This window comes from Pseudophryne corroboree, chromosome 3, assembly GCF_028390025.1.
Source record: "Pseudophryne corroboree isolate aPseCor3 chromosome 3, aPseCor3.hap2, whole genome shotgun sequence".
Classification (NCBI taxonomy): Eukaryota; Metazoa; Chordata; class Amphibia; order Anura; family Myobatrachidae; genus Pseudophryne; species Pseudophryne corroboree.
Genome location: NC_086446.1, coordinates 330,119,447 through 330,141,530, shown reverse-complemented (window position 1 = coordinate 330,141,530; position 22,084 = coordinate 330,119,447). Strand labels below are relative to the sequence as shown.

Sequence of the window (22,084 nt, the reverse complement as noted above, 5' to 3'; positions counted from 1 at the left end):
ATGTATACTAATGAAATTGGAAGTGAAACTGTTGGAATACATTAGTATTTTAAAATACTATCAGATAATTGAACTAAGCACTTTTAAAGAACCTGAGAAAACAGGCTCATCCAGGATATGAACCTGGGACCTTTTGCACCCGAAGCAAGAATTATACACCCTGACCAACAAGCCACTAGCCAAATAATTTCTTATTCAGTTTTTAACATTTTTAAAGTAAAACTCTAATTATTTAAGAAAAAATGCAAATAACTAGAGAAAACACACAATTTCATTTATTGAAGATGAAACATTTTAAAAATAACATAACAACTTAAAACAAAAAATGTGTATGTAGCATTGCAAAAATAATAACTTAAGGTTACTTGTTATCCAAGTATGTATATTAGAAATGTGCAGTGCCAATATTTAGAGGTCCCAATAGAGTTTGGACTTTTTTTGATAGTTGGAACCTAAGACTTGTCAGATACTGTGTGCAACTCAAGCATGCAGACCCAGAAGAAAGACAAAATAAACACCTGCAATTTATTGTTGATCTTTTTGTTAGTCATAATGATACTATTCTTTTAAGCCACTCAGGGTTATTTAGAAAAAAGAAAGGTAAGAGAAAAACCTGTAATTTCATTTTGACAGTTTTTTGTTTGTCAAAATTAGACTTGTAAGTCACTCAAGGTTACTTAGACAAAATGGAATCTATAGTTTACCTAATATACCACCAAATGGTTGACATTTTACTAAGTATGCATAAGTATATACCTTTAAAAGATGGGCTCATCCGGGATTTGTACCGGGGATCTCTCGCACCCTAAGCAAGAATCAACGAGCCCACTGTGCATGTCTTTTTTATGTATATTAATGAAATTGTAAGTAAAACTGTTTGTATACATTAGTGAGTATTTTAAAATGCTATTAAATACTATCAGATATTAAAAGTACATGAAGAGATGGGCTCGTCCAGGATTTGAACCCGGGACCTCTCGCACCCGAAGCGAGAATCATACCCCTAGACCAACGAGCCATCTGCCTAAGGTCTTCTCATTCAGATTTTACCATTTTTAAAGTAAAACTCAAATTATTTAATAAAAAAATGCAATAAGCTGGAAAAAAAGATGTTACATTTTAAAAATACCATAACTATTTAAAAAAATTATTTGTAGCATAGCTAAAATGTTTCCTTAAGGTCAATTTTTGGTCCAAGTATGCATATTTGGAAATTTCAGTGCCAAGATTTATGGGTTCCTATAGAGTTTTAACTTTTCTAATAGCTGGAACCTAAGAGTTGTCTCATACTGTGTGCAACTTAAGCATACAGACCAAGAAGAAAGAAAAAAACAAAAACCTGCAATTAATTGTTGACCTTTTTGTTTGTCAAAAAGAGACTATTCTTTTAAGCCACTCATTGTTTCTTAGAAAAAAGCAAGGTAAGTGAAAAACCTGTAATTTCATTTTGACTGTTTTTTATTTGTCAAAATGAGACTTCTTTGAAGCCACTCAAAGTTACTTAGACAAAATGGAATCTACAGTTTACCCAATATACCACCAAATGGTTGACAGTTTACTAAATATGCATAAGTATATACTTTTTTTTATGGATTGGCAAAAGAAAAATTCACTTGATGCTTTTGACTCAGGCAATTGACATCAATCAGATAATGGAACCATGGTATTTAAAAGAACCTGAGAAGATGGGCTCGTCTGCGATTTAATCCCAGGACCTCTCGCACCCTAAGCGAGAATCATACCCCTATACCAACAAGCCTACTGTTCATGTATTTTCATGTATACTAATGAAATTGGAAGTGAAACTGTTGGAATACATTAGTATTTTAAAATACTATCAGATAATTGAACTAAGCACTTTTAAAGAACCTGAGAAAACAGGCTCATCCAGGATATGAACCTGGGACCTTTTGCACCCGAAGCAAGAATCATACACCCTGACCAACAAGCCACTAGCCAAATAATTTCTTATTCAGTTTTTAACATTTTTAAAGTAAAACTCTAATTATTTAAGAAAAAATGCAAATAACTGGAGAAAACACACAATTTCATTTAATGAAGATGAAACATTTTAAAAATAACATAACAACTTAAAACAAAAAATGTGTATGTAGCATTGCAAAAATAATAACTTAAGGTTACTTGTTATCCAAGTATGTATATTAGAAATGTGCAGTGCCAATATTTAGAGGTCCCAATAGAGTTTGGACTTTTTTTGATAGTTGGAACCTAAGACGTGTCACATACTGTGTGCAACTCAAGCATGCAGACCCAGAAGAAAGACAAAATAAACACCTGCAATTTATTGTTGATCTTTTTGTTAGTCATAATGATACTATTCTTTTAAGCCACTCAGGGTTATTTAGAAAAAAGAAAGGTAAGAGAAAAACCTGTAATTTCATTTTGACAGTTTTTTGTTTGTCAAAATTAGACTTTTAAGCCACTCAAGGTTACTTAGACAAAATGGAATCTATAGTTTACCCAATATACCACCAAATGGTTGACATTTTACTAAGTATGCATAAGTATATACCTTTAAAAGATGGGCTCATCCGGGATTTGTACCGGGGATCTCTCGCACCCTAAGCAAGAATCAACGAGCCCACTGTGCATGTCTTTTTTATGTATATTAATGAAATTGTAAGTAAAACTGTTTGTATACATTAGTGAGTATTTTAAAATGCTATTAAATACTATCAGATATTAAGGACTTTAAAAGTACATGAAGAGATGGGCTCGTCCGGGATTTGAACCCGGGACCTCTCGCACCCGAAGCAAGAATCATACTCCTAGACCAACGAGCCATCTGCCTAAGGTTTTCTCATTCAGATTTTACCATTTTTTAAGTAAAACTCAAATTATTTAATAAAAAAATGCAATAAGCTGGAAAAAAAGATGTTACATTTTAAAAATACCATAACTATTTAAAAAAATTATTTGTAGCATAGCTAAAATGTTTCCTTAAGGTCAATTTTTGGTCCAAGTATGCATATTTGGAAATTTCAGTGCCAAGATTTATGGGTTCCTATAGAGTTTTAACTTTTCTAATAGCTGGAACCTAAGACTTGTCTCATACTGTGTGCAACTTAAGCATACAGACCAAGAAGAAAGAAAAAAACAAAAACCTGCAATTAATTGTTGACCTTTTTGTTTGTCAAAAAGAGACTATTCTTTTAAGCCACTCATTGTTTCTTAGAAAAAAGCAAGGTAAGATAAAAACCTGTAATTTCATTTTGACTGTTTTTTATTTGTCAAAATGAGACTTCTTTGAAGCCACTCAAAGTTACTTAGACAAAATGGAATCTACAGTTTACCCAATATACCTCCAAATGGTTGACAGTTTACTAAATATGCATAAGTATATACTTTTTTTTATGGATTGGCAAAAGAAAAATTCACTTGATGCTTTTGACTCAGGCAATTGACATCAATCAGATAATGGAACCATGGTATTTAAAAGAACCTGAGAAGATGGGCTCGTCTGCGATTTAATCCCAGGACCTCTCGCACCCTAAGCGAGAATCATACCCCTATACCAACGAGCCTACTGTTCATGTATTTTCATGTATACTAATGAAATTGGAAGTGAAACTGTTGGAATACATTAGTATTTTAAAATACTATCAGATAATTGAACTAAGCACTTTTAAAGAACCTGAGAAAACAGGCTCATCCAGGATATGAACCTGGGACCTTTTGCACCCGAAGCAAGAATTATACACCCTGACCAACAAGCCACTAGCCAAATAATTTCTTATTCAGTTTTTAACATTTTTAAAGTAAAACTCTAATTATTTAAGAAAAAATGCAAATAACTAGAGAAAACACACAATTTCATTTAATGAAGATGAAACATTTTAAAAATAACATAACAAATTAAAACAAAAAATGTGTATGTAGCATTGCAAAAATAATAACTTAAGGTTACTTGTTATCCAAGTATGTATATTAGAAATGTGCAGTGCCAATATTTAGAGGTCCCAATAGAGTTTGGACTTTTTTTGATAGTTGGAACCTAAGACTTGTCAGATACTGTGTGCAACTCAAGCATGCAGACCCAGAAGAAAGACAAAATAAACACCTGCAATTTATTGTTGATCTTTTTGTTAGTCATAATGATACTATTCTTTTAAGCCACTCAGGGTTATTTAGAAAAAAGAAAGGTAAGAGAAAAACCTGTAATTTCATTTTGACAGTTTTTTGTTTGTCAAAATTAGACTTTTAAGTCACTCAAGGTTACTTAGACAAAATGGAATCTATAGTTTACCTAATATACCACCAAATGGTTGACATTTTACTAAGTATGCATAAGTATATACCTTTAAAAGATGGGCTCATCCGGGATTTGTACCGGGGATCTCTCGCACCCTAAGCAAGAATCAACGAGCCCACTGTGCATGTCTTTTTTATGTATATTAATGAAATTGTAAGTAAAACTGTTTGTATACATTAGTGAGTATTTTAAAATGCTATTAAATACTATCAGATATTAAAAGTACATGAAGAGATGGGCTCGTCCGGGATTTGAACCCGGGACCTCTCGCACCTGAAGCGAGAATCATACCCCTAGACCAACGAGCCATCTGCCTAAGGTCTTCTCATTCAGATTTTACCATTTTTAAAGTCAAACTCAAATTATTTAATAAAAAAATGCAATAAGCTGGAAAAAAAGATGTTACATTTTAAAAATACCATAACTATTTAAAAAAATTATTTGTAGCATAGCTAAAATGTTTCCTTAAGGTCAATTTTTGGTCCAAGTATGCATATTTGGAAATTTCAGTGCCAAGATTTATGGGTTCCTATAGAGTTTTAACTTTTCTAATAGCTGGAACCTAAGACTTGTCTCATACTGTGTGCAACTTAAGCATACAGACCAAGAAGAAAGAAAAAAACAAAAACCTGCAATTAATTGTTGACCTTTTTGTTTGTCAAAAAGAGACTATTCTTTTAAGCCACTCATTGTTTCTTAGAAAAAAGCAAGGTAAGAGAAAAACCTGTAATTTCATTTTGACTGTTTTTTATTTGTCAAAATGAGACTTCTTTGAAGCCACTCAAAGTTACTTAGACAAAATGGAATCTACAGTTTACCCAATATACCACCAAATGGTTGACAGTTTACTAAATATGCATAAGTATATACTTTTTTTTATGGATTGGCAAAAGAAAAATTCACTTGATGCTTTTGACTCAGGCAATTGACATCAATCAGATAATGGAACCATGGTATTTAAAAGAACCTGAGAAGATGGGCTCGTCTGCGATTTAATCCCAGGACCTCTCGCACCCTAAGCGAGAATCATACCCCTATACCAACGAGCCTACTGTTCATGTATTTTCATGTATACTAATGAAATTGGAAGTGAAACTGTTGGAATACATTAGTATTTTAAAATACTATCAGATAATTGAACTAAGCACTTTTAAAGAACCTGAGAAAACAGGCTCATCCAGGATATGAACCTGGGACCTTTTGCACCCGAAGCAAGAATCATACACCCTGACCAACAAGCCACTAGCCAAATAATTTCTTATTCAGTTTTTAACATTTTTAAAGTAAAACTCTAATTATTTAAGAAAAAATGCAAATAACTGGAGAAAACACACAATTTCATTTAATGAAGATGAAACATTTTAAAAATAACATAAATTAAAACAAAAAATGTGTATGTAGCATTGCAAAAATAATAACTTAAGGTTACTTGTTATCCAAGTATGTATATTAGAAATGTGCAGTGCCAATATTTAGAGGTCCCAATAGAGTTTGGACTTTTTTTGATAGTTGGAACCTAAGACTTGTCAGATACTGTGTGCAACTCAAGCATGCAGACCCAGAAGAAAGACAAAATAAACACCTGCAATTTATTGTTGATCTTTTTGTTAGTCATAATGATACTATTCTTTTAAGCCACTCAGGGTTATTTAGAAAAAAGCAAGGTAAGAGAAAAACCTGTAATTTCATTTTGACTGTTTTTTATTTATCAAAATGAGACTTCTTTGAAGCCACTCAAAGTTACTTAGACAAAATGGAATCTACAGTTTACCCAATATACCACCAAATGGTTGACAGTTTACTAAATATGCATAAGTATATACTTTTTTTTATGGATTGGCAAAAGAAAAATTCACTTGATGCTTTTGACTCAGGCAATTGACATCAATCAGATAATGGAACCATGGTATTTAAAAGAACCTGAGAAGATGGGCTCGTCTGCGATTTAATCCCAGGACCTCTCGCACCCTAAGCGAGAATCATACCCCTATACCAACGAGCCTACTGTTCATGTATTTTCATGTATACTAATGAAATTGGAAGTGAAACTGTTGGAATACATTAGTATTTTAAAATACTATCAGATAATTGAACTAAGCACTTTTAAAGAACCTGAGAAAACAGGCTCATCCAGGATATGAACCTGGGACCTTTTGCACCCGAAGCAAGAATCATACACCCTGACCAACAAGCCACTAGCCAAATAATTTCTTATTCAGTTTTTAACATTTTTAAAGTAAAACTCTAATTATTTAAGAAAAAATGCAAATAACTGGAGAAAACACACAATTTCATTTAATGAAGATGAAACATTTTAAAAATAACATAACAAATTAAAACAAAAAATGTGTATGTAGCATTGCAAAAATAATAACTTAAGGTTACTTGTTATCCAAGTATGTATATTAGAAATGTGCAGTGCCAATATTTAGAGGTCCCAATAGAGTTTGGACTTTTTTTGATAGTTGGAACCTAAGACTTGTCAGATACTGTGTGCAACTCAAGCATGCAGACCCAGAAGAAAGACAAAATAAACACCTGCAATTTATTGTTGATCTTTTTGTTAGTCATAATGATACTATTCTTTTAAGCCACTCAGGGTTATTTAGAAAAAAGAAAGGTAAGAGAAAAACCTGTAATTTCATTTTGACAGTTTTTTGTTTGTCAAAATTAGACTTTTAAGCCACTCAAGGTTACTTAGACAAAATGGAATCTATAGTTTACCTAATATACCACCAAATGGTTGACATTTTACTAAGTATGCATAAGTATATACCTTTAAAAGATGGGCTCATCCGGGATTTGTACCGGGGATCTCTCGCACCCTAAGCAAGAATCAACGAGCCCACTGTGCATGTCTTTTTTATGTATATTAATGAAATTGTAAGTAAAACTGTTTGTATACATTAGTGAGTATTTTAAAATGCTATTAAATACTATCAGATATTAAAAGTACATGAAGAGATGGGCTCGTCCGGGATTTGAACCCGGGACCTCTCGCACCTGAAGCGAGAATCATACCCCTAGACCAACGAGCCATCTGCCTAAGGTTTTCTCATTCAGATTTTACCATTTTTAAAGTCAAACTCAAATTATTTAATAAAAAAATGCAATAAGCTGGAAAAAAAGATGTTACATTTTAAAAATACCATAACTATTTAAAAAAATTATTTGTAGCATAGCTAAAATGTTTCCTTAAGGTCAATTTTTGGTCCAAGTATGCATATTTGGAAATTTCAGTGCCAAGATTTATGGGTTCCTATAGAGTTTTAACTTTTCTAATAGCTGGAACCTAAGACTTGTCTCATACTGTGTGCAACTTAAGCATACAGACCAAGAAGAAAGAAAAAAACAAAAACCTGCAATTAATTGTTGACCTTTTTGTTTGTCAAAAAGAGACTATTCTTTTAAGCCACTCATTGTTTCTTAGAAAAAAGCAAGGTAAGAGAAAAACCTGTAATTTCATTTTGACTGTTTTTTATTTGTCAAAATGAGACTTCTTTGAAGCCACTCAAAGTTACTTAGACAAAATGGAATCTACAGTTTACCCAATATACCACCAAATGGTTGACAGTTTACTAAATATGCATAAGTTTATACTTTTTTTTATGGATTGGCAAAAGAAAAATTCACTTGATGCTTTTGACTCAGGCAATTGACATCAATCAGATAATGGAACCATGGTATTTAAAAGAACCTGAGAAGATGGGCTCGTCTGCGATTTAATCCCAGGACCTCTCGCACCCTAAGCGAGAATCATACCCCTATACCAACGAGCCTACTGTTCATGTATTTTCATGTATACTAATGAAATTGGAAGTGAAACTGTTGGAATACATTAGTATTTTAAAATACTATCAGATAATTGAACTAAGCACTTTTAAAGAACCTGAGAAAACAGGCTCATCCAGGATATGAACCTGGGACCTTTTGCACCCGAAGCAAGAATCATACACCCTGACCAACAAGCCACTAGCCAAATAATTTCTTATTCAGTTTTTAACATTTTTAAAGTAAAACTCTAATTATTTAAGAAAAAATGCAAATAACTGGAGAAAACACACAATTTCATTTAATGAAGATGAAACATTTTAAAAATAACATAACAACTTAAAACAAAAAATGTGTATGTAGCATTGCAAAAATAATAACTTAAGGTTACTTGTTATCCAAGTATGTATATTAGAAATGTGCAGTGCCAATATTTAGAGGTCCCAATAGAGTTTGGACTTTTTTTGATAGTTGGAACCTAAGACGTGTCACATACTGTGTGCAACTCAAGCATGCAGACCCAGAAGAAAGACAAAATAAACACCTGCAATTTATTGTTGATCTTTTTGTTAGTCATAATGATACTATTCTTTTAAGCCACTCAGGGTTATTTAGAAAAAAGAAAGGTAAGAGAAAAACCTGTAATTTCATTTTGACAGTTTTTTGTTTGTCAAAATTAGACTTTTAAGCCACTCAAGGTTACTTAGACAAAATGGAATCTATAGTTTACCCAATATACCACCAAATGGTTGACATTTTACTAAGTATGCATAAGTATATACCTTTAAAAGATGGGCTCATCCGGGATTTGTACCGGGGATCTCTCGCACCCTAAGCAAGAATCAACGAGCCCACTGTGCATGTCTTTTTTATGTATATTAATGAAATTGTAAGTAAAACTGTTTGTATACATTAGTGAGTATTTTAAAATGCTATTAAATACTATCAGATATTAAGGACTTTAAAAGTACATGAAGAGATGGGCTCGTCCGGGATTTGAACCCGGGACCTCTCGCACCCGAAGCAAGAATCATACTCCTAGACCAACGAGCCATCTGCCTAAGGTTTTCTCATTCAGATTTTACCATTTTTTAAGTAAAACTCAAATTATTTAATAAAAAAATGCAATAAGCTGGAAAAAAAGATGTTACATTTTAAAAATACCATAACTATTTAAAAAAATTATTTGTAGCATAGCTAAAATGTTTCCTTAAGGTCAATTTTTGGTCCAAGTATGCATATTTGGAAATTTCAGTGCCAAGATTTATGGGTTCCTATAGAGTTTTAACTTTTCTAATAGCTGGAACCTAAGACTTGTCTCATACTGTGTGCAACTTAAGCATACAGACCAAGAAGAAAGAAAAAAACAAAAACCTGCAATTAATTGTTGACCTTTTTGTTTGTCAAAAAGAGACTATTCTTTTAAGCCACTCATTGTTTCTTAGAAAAAAGCAAGGTAAGAGAAAAACCTGTAATTTCATTTTGACTGTTTTTTATTTGTCAAAATGAGACTTCTTTGAAGCCACTCAAAGTTACTTAGACAAAATGGAATCTACAGTTTACCCAATATACCTCCAAATGGTTGACAGTTTACTAAATATGCATAAGTATATACTTTTTTTTATGGATTGGCAAAAGAAAAATTCACTTGATGCTTTTGACTCAGGCAATTGACATCAATCAGATAATGGAACCATGGTATTTAAAAGAACCTGAGAAGATGGGCTCGTCTGCGATTTAATCCCAGGACCTCTCGCACCCTAAGCGAGAATCATACCCCTATACCAACGAGCCTACTGTTCATGTATTTTCATGTATACTAATGAAATTGGAAGTGAAACTGTTGGAATACATTAGTATTTTAAAATACTATCAGATAATTGAACTAAGCACTTTTAAAGAACCTGAGAAAACAGGCTCATCCAGGATATGAACCTGGGACCTTTTGCACCCGAAGCAAGAATTATACACCCTGACCAACAAGCCACTAGCCAAATAATTTCTTATTCAGTTTTTAACATTTTTAAAGTAAAACTCTAATTATTTAAGAAAAAATGCAAATAACTAGAGAAAACACACAATTTCATTTAATGAAGATGAAACATTTTAAAAATAACATAACAAATTAAAACAAAAAATGTGTATGTAGCATTGCAAAAATAATAACTTAAGGTTACTTGTTATCCAAGTATGTATATTAGAAATGTGCAGTGCCAATATTTAGAGGTCCCAATAGAGTTTGGACTTTTTTTGATAGTTGGAACCTAAGACTTGTCAGATACTGTGTGCAACTCAAGCATGCAGACCCAGAAGAAAGACAAAATAAACACCTGCAATTTATTGTTGATCTTTTTGTTAGTCATAATGATACTATTCTTTTAAGCCACTCAGGGTTATTTAGAAAAAAGCAAGGTAAGAGAAAAACCTGTAATTTCATTTTGACTGTTTTTTATTTGTCAAAATGAGACTTCTTTGAAGCCACTCAAAGTTACTTAGACAAAATGGAATCTACAGTTTACCCAATATACCACCAAATGGTTGACAGTTTACTAAATATGCATAAGTATATACTTTTTTTTATGGATTGGCAAAAGAAAAATTCACTTGATGCTTTTGACTCAGGCAATTGACATCAATCAGATAATGGAACCATGGTATTTAAAAGAACCTGAGAAGATGGGCTCATCTGCGATTTAATCCCAGGACCTCTCGCACCCTAAGCGAGAATCATACCCCTATACCAACGAGCCTACTGTTCATGTATTTTCATGTATACTAATGAAATTGGAAGTGAAACTGTTGGAATACATTAGTATTTTAAAATACTATCAGATAATTGAACTAAGCACTTTTAAAGAACCTGAGAAAACAGGCTCATCCAGGATATGAACCTGGGACCTTTTGCACCCGAAGCAAGAATCATACACCCTGACCAACAAGCCACTAGCCAAATAATTTCTTATTCAGTTTTTAACATTTTTAAAGTAAAACTCTAATTATTTAAGAAAAAATGCAAATAACTGGAGAAAACACACAATTTCATTTAATGAAGATGAAACATTTTAAAAATAACATAACAACTTAAAACAAAAAATGTGTATGTAGCATTGCAAATAATAACTTAAGGTTACTTGTTATCCAAGTATGTATATTAGAAATGTGCAGTGCCAATATTTAGAGGTCCCAATAGAGTTTGGACTTTTTTTGATAGTTGGAACCTAAGACTTGTCGCATACTGTGTGCAACTCAAGCATGCAGACCCAGAAGAAAGACAAAATAAACACCTGCAATTTATTGTTGATCTTTTTGTTAGTCATAATGATACTATTCTTTTAAGCCACTCAGGGTTATTTAGAAAAAAGAAAGGTAAGAGAAAAACCTGTAATTTCATTTTGACAGTTTTTTGTTTGTCAAAATTAGACTTTTAAGCCACTCAAGGTTACTTAGACAAAATGGAATCTATAGTTTACCCAATATACCACCAAATGGTTGACATTTTACTAAGTATGCATAAGTATATACCTTTAAAAGATGGGCTCATCCGGGATTTGTACCGGGGATCTCTCGCACCCTAAGCAAGAATCAACGAGCCCACTGTGCATGTCTTTTTTATGTATATTAATGAAATTGTAAGTAAAACTGTTTGTTAGTTAGTATTTTAAAATGCTATTAAATACTATCAGATATTAAAAGTACATGAAGAGATGGGCTCGTCCGGGATTTGAACCCGGGACCTCTCGCACCCGAAGCGAGAATCATACCCCTAGACCAACGAGCCATCTGCCTAAGGTCTTCTCATTCAGATTTTACCATTTTTAAAGTAAAACTCAAATTATTTAATAAAAAAATGCAATCAGCTGGAAAAAAAGATGTTACATTTTAAAAAATACCATAACTATTTAAAAAAATTATTTGTAGCATAGCTAAAATGTTTCCTTAAGGTCAATTTTTGGTCCAAGTATGCATATTTGGAAATTTCAGTGTCAAGATTTATGGGTTCCTATAGAGTTTTAACTTTTCTAATAGCTGGAACCTAAGACTTGTCTCATACTGTGTGCAACTTAAGCATACAGACCAAGAAGAAAGAAAAAAACAAAAACCTGCAATTAATTGTTGACCTTTTTGTTTGTCAAAAAGAGACTATTCTTTTAAGCCACTCATTGTTTCTTAGAAAAAAGCAAGGTAAGAGAAAAACCTGTAATTTCATTTTGACTGTTTTTTATTTGTCAAAATGAGACTTCTTTGAAGCCACTCAAAGTTACTTAGACAAAATGGAATCTACAGTTTACCCAATATACCACCAAATGGTTGACAGTTTACTAAATATGCATAAGTATATACTTTTTTTTATGGATTGGCAAAAGAAAAATTCACTTGATGCTTTTGACTCAGGCAATTGACATCAATCAGATAATGGAACCATGGTATTTAAAAGAACCTGAGAAGATGGGCTCGTCTGCGATTTAATCCCAGGACCTCTCGCACCCTAAGCGAGAATCATACCCCTATACCAACGAGCCTACTGTTCATGTATTTTCATGTATACTAATGAAATTGGAAGTGAAACTGTTGGAATACATTAGTATTTTAAAATACTATCAGATAATTGAACTAAGCACTTTTAAAGAACCTGAGAAAACAGGCTCATCCAGGATATGAACCTGGGACCTTTTGCACCCGAAGCAAGAATCATACACCCTGACCAACAAGCCACTAGCCAAATAATTTCTTATTCAGTTTTTAACATTTTTAAAGTAAAACTCTAATTATTTAAGAAAAAATGCAAATAACTGGAGAAAACACACAATTTCATTTAATGAAGATGAAACATTTTAAAAATAACATAACAACTTAAAACAAAAAATGTGTATGTAGCATTGCAAAAATAATAACTTAAGGTTACTTGTTATCCAAGTATGTATATTAGAAATGTGCAGTGCCAATATTTAGAGGTCCCAATAGAGTTTGGACTTTTTTTGATAGTTGGAACCTAAGACGTGTCACATACTGTGTGCAACTCAAGCATGCAGACCCAGAAGAAAGACAAAATAAACACCTGCAATTTATTGTTGATCTTTTTGTTAGTCATAATGATACTATTCTTTTAAGCCACTCAGGGTTATTTAGAAAAAAGAAAGGTAAGAGAAAAACCTTTAATTTCATTTTGACAGTTTTTTGTTTGTCAAAATTAGACTTTTAAGCCACTCAAGGTTACTTAGACAAAATGGAATCTATAGTTTACCCAATATACCACCAAATGGTTGACATTTTACTAAGTATGCATAAGTATATACCTTTAAAAGATGGGCTCATCCGGGATTTGTACCGGGGATCTCTCGCACCCTAAGCAAGAATCAACGAGCCCACTGTGCATGTCTTTTTTATGTATATTAATGAAATTGTAAGTAAAACTGTTTGTTAGTGAGTATTTTAAAATGCTATTAAATACTATCAGATATTAAAAGTACATGAAGAGATGGGCTCGTCCGGGATTTGAACCCGGGACCTCTCGCACCCGAAGCGAGAATCATACCCCTAGACCAACGAGCCATCTGCCTAAGGTCTTCTCATTCAGATTTTACCATTTTTAAAGTAAAACTCAAATTATTTAATAAAAAAATGCAATCAGCTGGAAAAAAAGATGTTACATTTTAAAAAATACCATAACTATTTAAAAAAATTATTTGTAGCATAGCTAAAATGTTTCCTTAAGGTCAATTTTTGGTCCAAGTATGCATATTTGGAAATTTCAGTGCCAAGATTTATGGGTTCCTATAGAGTTTTAACTTTTCTAATAGCTGGAACCTAAGAGTTGTCTCATACTGTGTGCAACTTAAGCATACAGACCAAGAAGAAAGAAAAAAACAAAAACCTGCAATTAATTGTTGACCTTTTTGTTTGTCAAAAAGAGACTATTCTTTTAAGCCACTCATTGTTTCTTAGAAAAAAGCAAGGTAAGAGAAAAACCTGTAATTTCATTTTGACTGTTTTTTATTTGTCAAAATGAGACTTCTTTGAAGCCACTCAAGGTTACTTAGACAAAATGGAATCTACAGTTTACCCAATATACCACCAAATGGTTGACAGTTTACTAAATATGCATAAGTATATACTTTTTTTTATGGATTGGCAAAAGAAAAATTCACTTGATGCTTTTGACTCAGGCAATTGACATCAATCAGATAATGGAACCATGGTATTTAAAAGAACCTTAGAAGATGGGCTCGTCTGCGATTTAATCCCAGGACCTCTCGCACCCTAAGCGAGAATCATACCCCTATACCAACGAGCCTACTGTTCATGTATTTTCATGTATACTAATGAAATTGGAAGTGAAACTGTTGGAATACATTAGTATTTTAAAATACTATCAGATAATTGAACTAAGCACTTTTAAAGAACCTGAGAAAACAGGCTCATCCAGGATATGAACCTGGGACCTTTTGCACCCGAAGCAAGAATCATACACCCTGACCAACAAGCCACTAGCCAAATAATTTCTTATTCAGTTTTTAACATTCTTAAAGTAAAACTCTAATTATTTAAGAAAAAATGCAAATAACTGGAGAAAACACAATTTCATTTAATGAAGATGAAACATTTTAAAAATAACATAACAACTTAAAACAAAAAATGTGTATGTAGCATTGCAAATAATAACTTAAGGTTACTTGTTATCCAAGTATGTATATTAGAAATGTGCAGTGCCAATATTTAGAGGTCCCAATAGAGTTTGGACTTTTTTTGATAGTTGGAACCTAAGACTTGTCGCATACTGTGTGCAACTCAAGCATGCAGACCCAGAAGAAAGACAAAATAAACACCTGCAATTTATTGTTGATCTTTTTGTTAGTCATAATGATACTATTCTTTTAAGCCACTCAGGGTTATTTAGAAAAAAGAAAGGTAAGAGAAAAACCTGTAATTTCATTTTGACAGTTTTTTGTTTGTCAAAATTAGACTTTTAAGCCACTCAAGGTTACTTAGACAAAATGGAATCTATAGTTTACCCAATATACTGTATTACCAAATGGTTGACATTTTACTAAGTATGCATAAGTATATACCTTTAAAAGATGGGCTCATCCGGGATTTGTACCGGGGATCTCTCGCACCCTAAGCAAGAATCAACGAGCCCACTGTGCATGTCTTTTTTATGTATATTAATGAAATTGTAAGTAAAACTGTTTGTATACATTAGTGAGTATTTTAAAATGCTATTAAATACTATCAGATATTAAAAGTACATGAAGAGATGGGCTCGTCCGTGATTTGAACCCGGGACCTCTCGCGCCTGAAGCGAGAATCATACCCCTAGACCAACGAGCCATCTGCCTAAGGTCTTCTCATTCAGATTTTACCATTTTTAAAGTCAAACTCAAATTATTTAATAAAAAAATGCAATAAGCTGGAAAAAAAGATGTTACATTTTAAAAATACCATAACTATTTAAAAAAATTATTTGTAGCATAGCTAAAATGTTTCCTTAAGGTCAATTTTTGGTCCAAGTATGCATATTTGGAAATTTCAGTGCCAAGATTTATGGGTTCCTATAGAGTTTTAACTTTTCTAATAGCTGGAACCTAAGAGTTGTCTCATACTGTGTGCAACTTAAGCATACAGACCAAGAAGAAAGAAAAAAACAAAAACCTGCAATTAATTGTTGACCTTTTTGTTTGTCAAAAAGAGACTATTCTTTTAAGCCACTCATTGTTTCTTAGAAAAAAGCAAGGTAAGAGAAAAACCTGTAATTTCATTTTGACTGTTTTTTATTTGTCAAAATGAGACTTCTTTGAAGCCACTCAAAGTTACTTAGACAAAATGGAATCTACAGTTTTCCCAATATACCACCAAATGGTTGACAGTTTACTAAATATGCATAAGTATATACTTTTTTTTATGGATTGGCAAAAGAAAAATTCACTTGATGCTTTTGACTCAGGCAATTGACATCAATCAGATAATGGAACCATGGTATTTAAAAGAACCTGAGAAGATGGGCTCGTCTGCGATTTAATCCCAGGACCTCTCGCACCCTAAGCGAGAATCATACCCCTATACCAACGAGCCTACTGTTCATGTATTTTCATGTATACTAATGAAATTGGAAGTGAAACTGTTGGAATACATTAGTATTTTAAAATACTATCAGATAATTGAACTAAGCACTTTTAAAGAACCTGAGAAAACAGGCTCATCCAGGATATGAACCTGGCACCTTTTGCACCCGAAGCAAGAATCATACACCCTGACCAACAAGCCACTAGCCAAATAATTTCTTATTCAGTTTTTAACATTTTTAAAGTAAAACTCTAATTATTTAAGAAAAAATGCAAATAACTGGAGAAAACACACAATTTCATTTAATGAAGATGAAACATTTTAAAAATAACATAACAACTTAAAACAAAAAATGTGTATGTAGCATTGCAAAAATAATAACTTAAGGTTACTTGTTATCCAAGTATGTATATTAGAAATGTGCAGTGCCAATATTTAGAGGTCCCAATAGAGTTTGGACTTTTTTTGATAGTTGGAACCTAAGACGTGTCACATACTGTGTGCAACTCAAGCATGCAGACCCAGAAGAAAGACAAAATAAACACCTGCAATTTATTGTTGATCTTTTTGTTAGTCATAATGATACTATTCTTTTAAGCCACTCAGGGTTATTTAGAAAAAAGAAAGGTAAGAGAAAAACCTTTAATTTCATTTTGACAGTTTTTTGTTTGTCAAAATTAGACTTTTAAGCCACTCAAGGTTACTTAGACAAAATGGAATCTATAGTTTACCCAATATACCACCAAATGGTTGACATTTTACTAAGTATGCATAAGTATATACCTTTAAAAGATGGGCTCATCCGGGATTTGTACCGGGGATCTCTCGCACCCTAAGCAAGAATCAACGAGCCCACTGTGCATGTCTTTTTTATGTATATTAATGAAATTGTAAGTAAAACTGTTTGTTAGTGAGTATTTTAAAATGCTATTAAATACTATCAGATATTAAAAGTACATGAAGAGATGGGCTCGTCCGGGATTTGAACCCGGGACCTCTCGCACCCGAAGCGAGAATCATACCCCTAGACCAACGAGCCATCTGCCTAAGGTCTTCTCATTCAGATTTTACCATTTTTAAAGTAAAACTCAAATTATTTAATAAAAAAATGCAATCAGCTGGAAAAAAAGATGTTACATTTTAAAAAATACCATAACTATTTAAAAAAATTATTTGTAGCATAGCTAAAATGTTTCCTTAAGGTCAATTTTTGGTCCAAGTATGCATATTTGGAAATTTCAGTGCCAAGATTTATGGGTTCCTATAGAGTTTTAACTTTTCTAATAGCTGGAACCTAAGAGTTGTCTCATACTGTGTGCAACTTAAGCATACAGACCAAGAAGAAAGAAAAAAACAAAAACCTGCAATTAATTGTTGACCTTTTTGTTTGTCAAAAAGAGACTATTCTTTTAAGCCACTCATTGTTTCTTAGAAAAAAGCAAGGTAAGAGAAAAACCTGTAATTTCATTTTGACTGTTTTTTATTTGTCAAAATGAGACTTCTTTGAAGCCACTCAAAGTTACTTAGACAAAATGGAATCTACAGTTTACCCAATATACCACCAAATGGTTGACAGTTTACTAAATATGCATAAGTATATACTTTTTTTTATGGATTGGCAAAAGAAAAATTCACTTGATGCTTTTGACTCAGGCAATTGACATCAATCAGATAATGGAACCATGGTATTTAAAAGAACCTTAGAAGATGGGCTCGTCTGCGATTTAATCCCAGGACCTCTCGCACCCTAAGCGAGAATCATATGCCTATACCAACGAGCCTACTGTTCATGTATTTTCATGTATACTAATGAAATTGGAAGTGAAACTGTTGGAATACATTAGTATTTTAAAATACTATCAGATAATTGAACTAAGCACTTTTAAAGAACCTGAGAAAACAGGCTCATCCAGGTTATGAACCTGGGACCTTTTGCACCCGAAGCAAGAATCATACACCCTGACCAACAAGCCACTAGCCAAATAATTTCTTATTCAGTTTTTAACATTTTTAAAGTAAAACTCTAATTATTTAAGAAAAAATGCAAATAACTGGAGAAAACACACAATTTCATTTAATGAAGATGAAACATTTTAAAAATAACATAACAACTTAAAACAAAAAATGTGTATGTAGCATTGCAAATAATAACTTAAGGTTACTTGTTATCCAAGTATGTATATTAGAAATGTGCAGTGCCAATATTTAGAGGTCCCAATAGAGTTTGGACTTTTTTTGATAGTTGGAACCTAAGACTTGTCGCATACTGTGTGCAACTCAAGCATGCAGACCCAGAAGAAAGACAAAATAAACACCTGCAATTTATTGTTGATCTTTTTGTTAGTCATAATGATACTATTCTTTTAAGCCACTCAGGGTTATTTAGAAAAAAGAAAGGTAAGAGAAAAACCTGTAATTTCATTTTGACAGTTTTTTGTTTGTCAAAATTAGACTTTTAAGCCACTCAAGGTTACTTAGACAAAATGGAATCTATAGTTTACCCAATATACTGTATTACCAAATGGTTGACATTTTACTAAGTATGCATAAGTATATACCTTTAAAAGATGGGCTCATCCGGGATTTGTACCGGGGATCTCTCGCACCCTAAGCAAGAATCAACGAGCCCACTGTGCATGTCTTTTTTATGTATATTAATGAAATTGTAAGTAAAACTGTTTGTTAGTGAGTATTTTAAAATGCTATTAAATACTATCAGATATTAAAAGTACATGAAGAGATGGGCTCGTCCGGGATTTGAACCCGGGACCTCTCGCACCCGAAGCGAGAATCATACCCCTAGACCAACGAGCCATCTGCCTAAGGTCTTCTCATTCAGATTTTACCATTTTTAAAGTAAAACTCAAATTATTTAATAAAAAAATGCAATAAGCTGGAAAAAAAGATGTTACATTTTAAAAAATACCATAACTATTTAAAAAAATGATTTGTAGCATAGCTAAAATGTTTCCTTAAGGTCAATTTTTGGTCCAAGTATGCATATTTGGAAATTTCAGTGCCAAGATTTATGGGTTCCTATAGAGTTTTAACTTTTCTAATAGCTGGAACCTAAGAGTTGTCTCATACTGTGTGCAACTTAAGCATACAGACCAAGAAGAAAGAAAAAAACAAAAACCTGCAATTAATTGTTGACCTTTTTGTTTGTCAAAAAGAGACTATTCTTTTAAGCCACTCATTGTTTCTTAGAAAAAAGCAAGGTAAGAGAAAAACCTGTAATTTCATTTTGACTGTTTTTTATTTGTCAAAATGAGACTTCTTTGAAGCCACTCAAAGTTACTTAGACAAAATGGAATCTACAGTTTACCCAATATACCACCAAATGGTTGACAGTTTACTAAATATGCATAAGTATATACTTTTTTTTATGGATTGGCAAAAGAAAAATTCACTTGATGCTTTTGACTCAGGCAATTGACATCAATCAGATAATGGAACCATGGTATTTAAAAGAACCTGAGAAGATGGGCTCGTCTGCGATTTAATCCCAGGACCTCTCGCACCCTAAGCGAGAATCATACCCCTATACCAACGAGCCTACTGTTCCTGTATTTTCATGTATACTAATGAAATTGGAAGTGAAACTGTTGGAATACATTAGTATTTTAAAATACTATCAGATAATTGAACTAAGCACTTTTAAAGAACCTGAGAAAACAGGCTCATCCAGGATATGAACCTGGGACCTTTTGCACCCGAAGCAAGAATCATACACCCTGACCAACAAGCCACTAGCCAAATAATTTCTTATTCAGTTTTTAACATTTTTAAAGTAAAACTCTAATTATTTAAGAAAAAATGCAAATAACTGGAGAAAACACACAATTTAATTTAATGAAGATGAAACATTTTAAAAATAACATAACAACTTAAAACAAAAAATGTGTATGTAGCATTGCAAATAATAACTTAAGGTTACTTGTTATCCAAGTATGTATATTAGAAATGTGCAGTGCCAATATTTAGAGGTCCCAATAGAGTTTGGACTTTTTTTGATAGTTGGAACCTAAGACTTGTCGCATACTGTGTGCAACTCAAGCATGCAGACCCAGAAGAAAGACAAAATAAACACCTGCAATTTATTGTTGATCTTTTTGTTAGTCATAATGATACTATTCTTTTAAGCCACTCAGGGTTATTTAGAAAAAAGAAAGGTAAGAGAAAAACCTGTAATTTCATTTTGACAGTTTTTTGTTTGTCAAAATTAGACTTTTAAGCCACTCAAGGTTACTTAGACAAAATGGAATCTATAGTTTACCCAATATACTGTATTACCAAATGGTTGACATTTTACTAAGTATGCATAAGTATATACCTTTAAAAGATGGGCTCATCCGGGATTTGTACCGGGGATCTCTCGCACCCTAAGCAAGAATCAACGAGCCCACTGTGCATGTCTTTTTTATGTATATTAATGAAATTGTAAGTAAAACTGTTTGTATACATTAGTGAGTATTTTAAAATGCTATTAAATACTATCAGATATTAAGGACTTTAAAAGTACATGAAGAGATGGGCTCGTCCGGGATTTGAACCCGGGACCTCTCGCAACCGAAGCGAGAATCATACCCCTAGACCAACGAGCCATCTGCCTAAGGTTTTCTCATTCAGATTTTACCATTTTTTAAGTAAAACTCAAATTATTTAATAAAAAAATGCAATAAGCTGGAAAAAAAGATGTTACATTTTAAAAATACCATAACTATTTAAAAAAATTATTTGTAGCATAGCTAAAATGTTTCCTTAAGGTCAATTTTTGGTCCAAGTATGCATATTTGGAAATTTCAGTGCCAAGATTTATGGGTTCCTACAGAGTTTTAACTTTTCTAATAGCTGGAACCTAAGACTTGTCTCATACTGTGTGCAACTTAAGCATACAGACCAAGAAGAAAGAAAAAAACAAAAACCTGCAATTAATTGTTGACCTTTTTGTTTGTCAAAAAGAGACTATTCTTTTAAGCCACTCATTGTTTCTTAGAAAAAAGCAAGGTAAGAGAAAAACCTGTAATTTCATTTTGACTGTTTTTTATTTGTCAAAATGAGACTTCTTTGAAGCCACTCAAAGTTACTTAGACAAAATGGAATCTACAGTTTACCCAATATACCACCAAATGGTTGACAGTTTACTAAATATGCATAAGTATATACTTTTTTTTATGGATTGGCAAAAGAAAAATTCACTTGATGCTTTTGACTCAGGCAATTGACATCAATCAGATAATGGAACCATGGTATTTAAAAGAACCTGAGAAGATGGGCTCGTCTGCGATTTAATCCCAGGACCTCTCGCACCCTAAGCGAGAATCATACCCCTATACCAACGAGCCTACTGTTCATGTATTTTCATGTATACTAATGAAATTGGAAGTGAAACTGTTGGAATACATTAGTATTTTAAAATACTATCAGATAATTGAACTAAGCACTTTTAAAGAACCTGAGAAAACAGGCTCATCCAGGATATGAACCTGGGACCTTTTGCACCCGAAGCAAGAATTATACACCCTGACCAACAAGCCACTAGCCAAATAATTTCTTATTCAGTTTTTAACATTTTTAAAGTAAAACTCTAATTATTTAAGAAAAAATGCAAATAACTAGAGAAAACACACAATTTCATTTAATGAAGATGAAACATTTTAAAAATAACATAACAACTTAAAACAAAAAATGTGTATGTAGCATTGCAAAAATAATAACTTAAGGTTACTTGTTATCCAAGTATGTATATTAGAAATGTGCAGTGCCAATATTTAGAGGTCCCAATAGAGTTTGGACTTTTTTTGATAGTTGGAACCTAAGACTTGTCAGATACTGTGTGCAACTCAAGCATGCAGACCCAGAAGAAAGACAAAATAAACACCTGCAATTTATTGTTGATCTTTTTGTTAGTAATAATGATACTATTCTTTTAAGCCACTCAGGGTTATTTAGAAAAAAGAAAGGTAAGAGAAAAACCTG

At 32.6% G+C, this 22,084-nt stretch overlaps 11 non-coding genes across 11 annotated transcripts; all 11 read right to left on the bottom strand.

Moving 5' to 3' along the window:
- Nucleotides 1-946: 946 nt before the first annotated feature.
- On the bottom strand, nt 947-1,018 carry TRNAP-CGG (transfer RNA proline (anticodon CGG)). Its single transcript has one exon. It is a non-coding gene; the product is annotated as a tRNA-Pro (tRNA).
- A 1,714-nt stretch (nt 1,019-2,732) lies between these two features.
- Nucleotides 2,733-2,804, bottom strand: TRNAP-CGG (transfer RNA proline (anticodon CGG)). The gene has a single exon. It is a non-coding gene; the product is annotated as a tRNA-Pro (tRNA).
- A 1,705-nt stretch (nt 2,805-4,509) lies between these two features.
- On the bottom strand, nt 4,510-4,581 carry TRNAL-CAG (transfer RNA leucine (anticodon CAG)). Its single transcript has one exon. It is a non-coding gene; the product is annotated as a tRNA-Leu (tRNA).
- Nucleotides 4,582-7,239: 2,658 nt separating this feature from the next.
- TRNAL-CAG (transfer RNA leucine (anticodon CAG)) lies at nt 7,240-7,311 on the bottom strand. The gene has a single exon. It is a non-coding gene; the product is annotated as a tRNA-Leu (tRNA).
- Nucleotides 7,312-9,025: 1,714 nt separating this feature from the next.
- Nucleotides 9,026-9,097, bottom strand: TRNAP-CGG (transfer RNA proline (anticodon CGG)). Its single transcript has one exon. It is a non-coding gene; the product is annotated as a tRNA-Pro (tRNA).
- A 2,653-nt stretch (nt 9,098-11,750) lies between these two features.
- Nucleotides 11,751-11,822, bottom strand: TRNAP-CGG (transfer RNA proline (anticodon CGG)). The gene has a single exon. It is a non-coding gene; the product is annotated as a tRNA-Pro (tRNA).
- Nucleotides 11,823-13,522: 1,700 nt separating this feature from the next.
- TRNAP-CGG (transfer RNA proline (anticodon CGG)) lies at nt 13,523-13,594 on the bottom strand. Its single transcript has one exon. It is a non-coding gene; the product is annotated as a tRNA-Pro (tRNA).
- Nucleotides 13,595-15,301: 1,707 nt separating this feature from the next.
- On the bottom strand, nt 15,302-15,373 carry TRNAL-CAG (transfer RNA leucine (anticodon CAG)). Its single transcript has one exon. It is a non-coding gene; the product is annotated as a tRNA-Leu (tRNA).
- A 1,699-nt stretch (nt 15,374-17,072) lies between these two features.
- TRNAP-CGG (transfer RNA proline (anticodon CGG)) lies at nt 17,073-17,144 on the bottom strand. The gene has a single exon. It is a non-coding gene; the product is annotated as a tRNA-Pro (tRNA).
- Nucleotides 17,145-18,847: 1,703 nt separating this feature from the next.
- Nucleotides 18,848-18,919, bottom strand: TRNAP-CGG (transfer RNA proline (anticodon CGG)). Its single transcript has one exon. It is a non-coding gene; the product is annotated as a tRNA-Pro (tRNA).
- A 1,718-nt stretch (nt 18,920-20,637) lies between these two features.
- Nucleotides 20,638-20,709, bottom strand: TRNAP-CGG (transfer RNA proline (anticodon CGG)). The gene has a single exon. It is a non-coding gene; the product is annotated as a tRNA-Pro (tRNA).
- Nucleotides 20,710-22,084: the final 1,375 nt, after the last annotated feature.